Source organism: Anabas testudineus, chromosome 21 (assembly GCF_900324465.2).
Source record: "Anabas testudineus chromosome 21, fAnaTes1.2, whole genome shotgun sequence".
Classification (NCBI taxonomy): domain Eukaryota; kingdom Metazoa; phylum Chordata; class Actinopteri; order Anabantiformes; family Anabantidae; genus Anabas; species Anabas testudineus.
In genome coordinates this window covers 24136499-24142686 of record NC_046629.1, presented here as the reverse complement: position 1 = coordinate 24142686, position 6188 = coordinate 24136499, and positions in this window count along the sequence as shown.

Here is a 6188-nt window from a genome sequence, read left to right as displayed (position 1 = left end):
CTCTTCTTTATTTCTGTCATGCTCATGATTTGTTGTCAACCGTAACCTACACTGGACCTTTGCAACTAATAACTCACAGATAAATACAGTAATCATAGAACTCATTTGAGCTATCTGTGTTCACTTCCTTACTGAAACACTTCTCTGTGTGTGTGTGTGTGTGTTTGCTTGTGTGTAACTGACTATTGTTTCCCTTAATTGCAAACTAAGAAACAGCTAAATCACATCAAGGTGTTCACAGTTAACATTTGCATACAGAAGGCATTGAGGAAGGAGAACGCAAACTCTTTCTCTCCTCCATGAAAAAAAAAACAGTGAGTGAGTAGAAGTAGATAGAGAGATAGATAGATGCTGATAGTTGAGGAGATGCAGAAAAAAACGAAAACAAAAGAGAGAGAGGCCATAAAAGCTGTAACATGACACGCCTGCACCGCCACAGTGTGTGTAATCAGCGCTCTAACGGGTTGGAGTCTCCTTTATCAGTGTGAGGTGTCTTGACCCATCGTCTTATCACGATCAGGGATCACTCTGTCTCTGCATGTGTTTGTGTTGGTGTGTGTGTTCATGATTAAGCCGTTACTGATAATCCTATCAGTTTGTGTCATCTGAGACAACAAGGGATTCCCCCACCATGGAGAAAACCACTGTGCCTTCCACAGCCCAAGGGATCCACTCCTCAAACACAGACAGACACGCTCTCACACGTCCCCAAGGCTGTTGATGTTGTTGTTGTTGTTGTTGCTGTAAATGCCATTAGACAGAGAAGGATTGGAAGATGTTCTACATCCTGTGTGTGTGTGTGTGTGTGTGTGTGTGTGTGTGTGTGTGTGTGTGTGTGTGTGTACTACATACTGGTGACCAGTGACCCGTTCTCCTCTGTGCTCCCAGTGACATTTGAGTGACTTGCCCGTAAACAGTTCTGTCTTTTGTTTCTTTTTAACAATAGCACCATCCATACTGTATGACTGTACTGTCTGCCATTGGAAGTTAGTGGATTGTGAAAACTCTGTGTGTGTGTGTGTGTGTGTGTGTGTGTGTTTCCCTTATACCAAGGTACAGTTAGTTCCAATTAGTGAAGTTCTATGGTGCCTTAAATAGAGAAGAATTGAACGACCATTTAACTGATATGAAGTTAGAATAATAAGAGCAAACAAAACAATAGAGAGGGGTCTCAATGGGGGAAAGAGCTGGAGGGGTGAAAGGAGGTTTCCACCCCCCCCCCCCCCCCCCCCCCCCCCTTTCTCTGCACTGTAGCTGTCTTGTTTTGTCAGACAATGACTGATGGGACTAGCCACAGTATCACAGCTGCCACAACAAAACCAAGTAACTGTAAAATGTCAACTTTAGATGAAGATAAGACACAAATGCCGAATCAGACTCATTATGTGGCTCCCTTACCTGAACAGGTAATTCTACCAGGATCATAAAAAAAGTCTGAGCTGCCTATGTTTGGTTATGGTGGTCACACACTCATGTTTTAGATTAGCTGACCCTGAGGGATGATGAAGAAGCACATTTTGTTTCACAATACAGAATTCGTTGGTACGATTCAGTAATTCACTGTAACAGTCGGGGAAATATGTTGAAGGTGAGGAGAGATGCTGCAGCTTCGTCCATTTACACACATAATTCTGACATTTTAAATGGGAATTAGCAAAAAAATTACTTTAAAAAGCTTTTAACTTCCCGTCTGAAATGATTGTCTTTTATTTATTGTTTTAAGAGTTTAATTGACTTCAACTTCATGATTAAAACTTTAACATTAGACGTGGTGGTATCATGTCTCTAAAATGATGCAATCAGTAGTGAACGTTTTACACAAAATGTAACGCAAATAAAACAATTTTGATATATATAGATTTATATAGATTTAAACTACAGGTAGGAAAAGTAATTTAGACTAATTTCAGTTCAATGTTCAGTGAATAGGAACATAGGAATGCATGTGGGGTGGGGTTTGGAACTCAAGACATAACCACAAACATGATGTAACCACATTAAAAACTGCAAATTGCTTCACAGTCATAAAGCAGTGCAACAATAATAAAGCTCACTCCCCACATGCTGTTCTATCTTCTACAAAACGGGGTGTAGGCTCAAGTTCCTCCTTTATCCTGGGTAACTGATGGATTTTAAGGTGTACTGTGACCCTGAGAGTCCTGCGTTCATTTGGAACAGCTGCGTTTGTTTCAGAAAACAAACCCTGATATCAGTTGGATAACTACACTACATGCGTGGTTATATTTCAATTACAACAGTCTGACATCCTCGCACAGCCTGTCATTCCACTACTGAGAAACACAAAGCTTCTAGCTGCTGCTGTGCTACCAGCTGAGTCAAACATCCAGAGAGGACATCCTTATCTACAACCACACAGGGAGAAAGAGAGAGAAGACATCGAGGGAGAGAGAGGGAAAGTGTATGAGCAGAAAAGAAGAAAGTCAGACATGAGACAGGCGAGAGAATGACAGAGCACAGGAAGTGGAAAACAATGGGAAATAAAGAGGGAAATGAAGAGGAAAGAGTGTTATAGGATATTTAGAGCAGTGATAGAGAGCAAAAGGAAGGAAAACAGAGGAAAGCTGGACAGTGACGTTATTAGAAAGTGAGCAGACATCTTTCACAGGCTCTGCCCGGCTCTGACAGCCCACTGTGATCCCTGGACTGTGCTTGTGTGTATGAGCCTATCTATCAGTGAATGTTTGGGCCTGTGTTTGTGTGTGTGGCTGTGTATGTTTGTCTCTCTCCATCACCTCTGTGTCCTTGCTAATAGCTGAGTGAACTCCCTGCAGTCTCCACAGGCTGTACTGTGATTATCACCACTTAGTTGTGCACCCACACACACACACACACACACACACACACACACACACACACACACACACACACACACAACAAACAGGAGGACAATGCACAGGAGGACGGTCCACATACAGTTTTTAACAGTGTGCACATGTAGTACAGAGGTAAATGAACTGTAAGGACGTCTTTCCTGAACGTGACCGTGAGTTCATCTCGGACTCATCGGCTCCTTGTGTGTCTCTCTTTACACGCTCATCTATGTGGGTGTGTGTCTGCACAAGTGTGCATCTCTGCGTGTGAGTAAATCTTCACAGATCTGTGTGTCTATATCTGAACTCCCCTATGTGTGTGTGTGTGTGTGTGTGTGTGTGTGTGAGTATGTGCCCCTGTAGCATGTCTCAGCTTTATTTCATGTCAGTGCCGCCTGTGTTAACTGTTGACACACTAATTTACTGTGGCTTCCCGTAAGACGTGCTCAGTAATATGGCTTATTGATGAGGCCGCAGGGAGCATGTGGTGTATGTGCATCGTGTGTTTTGTGTATTTTCAGAGCAAGTGTATATACATAGTGGAGATTAAATATCTGCCGTGACCACAGATAAATGTGGTCAGTCTGTGGTTGATGTATGTACATGTAAATGTTTACTTTCTGTGAGTCAGTGTGTCTGCGAGTGAGACACTTTGATCACAGTGGGTCAGGTGAAGTGTGGAAGAGAAGAGAAGAGAAGAGAAGAGAAGAGAAGAGAAAAGAAGAGAAGAGAAGAGAAAAGAAGAGAAGAGAAGAGAAGAGAAGAGAAGAGAAGAGAAGAGAAGGAACATGATCTGTGACCTGGAAGCAATCTCAAACAGGAAATTTCATTTGGGACAGTGGTGAAAAGCTGGAGGTGCCAACAGGCCGACGCTACACATACAGGTAAAAAGTGATACACTGAAGACAGTTTCCAAAGAGCTCCTCAGAGGCACACACACATGCACAGACGTGCCGACACGCTGATGGACACAGAGCTGCTGGTCATCACATTCCCATTAAGATGGATGGTGGAGGGAAGCAGTGGTTGAGTGGTAATGAGAAGACTTTTGATGGAGCCGAACCCAGTGAAGACACATATACCGTTAACATTAGCATGAGTGTTTTCATCAAATTCAGCCTGGTCACAAATAAAATGGTGATTTAAAAAAAAAACAGATGGTAACTATGGTAACTAAGTGAAGCACCGTAACAGCATGAGTGATTGAGGAAAGAAAAGTCCACACGTTAAAAAAAAACGATAGAGACAAAAACATGAAATCTAAATGATGACATAAGGGAAATGAAATCATAAAATAATTCATCAAACTAAGCAACAAGAGAGAGCGGTGTGAGGACGCAGTGTGCTGCCGAGGTGTGGACAGGCCCAGTAGCGCTTGTCGACACGCCGGCAGACAAGTTCTTCCCCTGACGCAGAGCAAGGATCACCTTACTCTCTACTGGTTTCACAGCTCTGGTGTAAGATACACACACACACTCACACTATATATTGGTGTTTTACTATAGGACAGAGTGTGCTAATTCAGTACTAACATTCAGAATTAGTTATGTTAAATTTGTGATAAGACCTGTACCCCATCAGATGTGGCCACAGAGCAAACAAGTGTGAGGAGCAAGTATTTAGTGCAAACGCGTCTAGAAGAACATTCAAGGTTGCAGAACCTTCTGTAACCAAGTGTTATCAAGCTGCACAGTAAAGTTCTACTGTAAATTAGGAAATGTGCTAAATGAACATAACATGCAACCATATTGTAAATTGTACTGATGTCATGACACCATGTCCAGAGTTTTTGGCGAGTCAACGTGCTGTGATATGAGATTTCAGATGAGTCCAGAGAGGTGAAAACATCAGGAACATCTGCACTGTCAGCAACAAGCAACATTTCTGTCCGTTGCCCTAAAATGGATTTTGGGTGATGTCAGTCATGGCGACTTCTGGGAAACCCAGTCTGCTGCTTGGCACGCAGAAAAGGTGTCATGGATTAGTATATCCTAGTTTCACAACATACTGCTGGAAGTTATACAGAAGAATGCATGAAGGGAAAGTCCAGAAGGCTCTGGTCCTGTGAATCAGAGTGACTCACAGAGCTTGTTGCTTATTTTTGAAATCCATTTTCTGCCCAATAACTTGTGGATACAAGAAGATTTAAAAGACCTTTAGTATTCACCATGTCCTGCTCAAGCATGAAACAAAAACTCGACCCAGTTTTACATTATTTGTATTATTTTACGTGTGTTGACTGAAAACAACGTTAGCTGTAATCTTTAAGCACCATTGCAAAAACCCAGGTTAACAACCCTCATTCATATTCAGAAGTTATTTTTATAATGGCAACAGAAGTAAATTGCTTGTTCAACATCACACCTCGATTACTCTCGCAGCAGTGCGTCTACCTGTTCTCTACCGCTCTAAATAAGACGTTTCCACAAACCGCAGCTCTGACAGCTCAGTGGGATGTTAAACTGATATTAGCATGTGATTGCTCTGTGCCCTCCTCACTTGATAGTTTCCAGTGGTCCACGGTGGGTTTTAGTTTCAGTGGAAAGATTCAAGACGAGGCGAGCAAGAGGGGAGAGAGGGACGCACCACAGAGGTCATACGACTAGAGAGACCAAACAAATCAGTCAGTAGACTGACTGTCTGACACACACACACACACATCATGTGTGTGTGTGTCGCTGTGTTTCATGTGTCGCTGTCCTGAACTGACATCAGTGATTACCTGCCCTCATCAAGACACTGACTAGTGAAATACTGTATGTGATCACACATAACTGTCTAAGCTTCCCTGCCCTCTGAAAATGTCACGCTAGCAAAGGTCACGGGACCATGGTATGAAGGATCAGCCCCGGTGGGATGTTTTTTCTCTCTGTCATGAAAGAGAAGGAGGTTTTGGACGTGATTTTTTCCCATGAGATAACTTGGTGCACAGCTTGCTTCTCGCTGAGTGGTCAATGGTAAGTGCAGCTTTGTCATTATATCCTGTATGCATCTGTGTTTTAATGTGTGCTGGGTGTGCCCTGGGAAGGCAGTGTGAGAGCCAGGATTTGGTTAGTTCTTCAGGCCACAAGCTTTGGTGTTTGCTGCAGGGCCTGAAGCACACCTCCCACTGACACCCTCCCTGTATTACACTACTGGGAGAGAGCAGGACAGAGACAGAGAGAGAGGCCGTGCAGAGGGTGTGTTCACTAAGTGTCTAGTCACAGTCACCGTAAACATATACAATATGCTCTATATACTGCATCTATATGATTCCCTACCTGTTTGCCATTCAGTCCCATCCCTGTATGTGTGCGTGTCAGCTTTGTATTGCTATCTATCCTCCACCCTTGTTTGGATTCTGTTCACCACTGACCC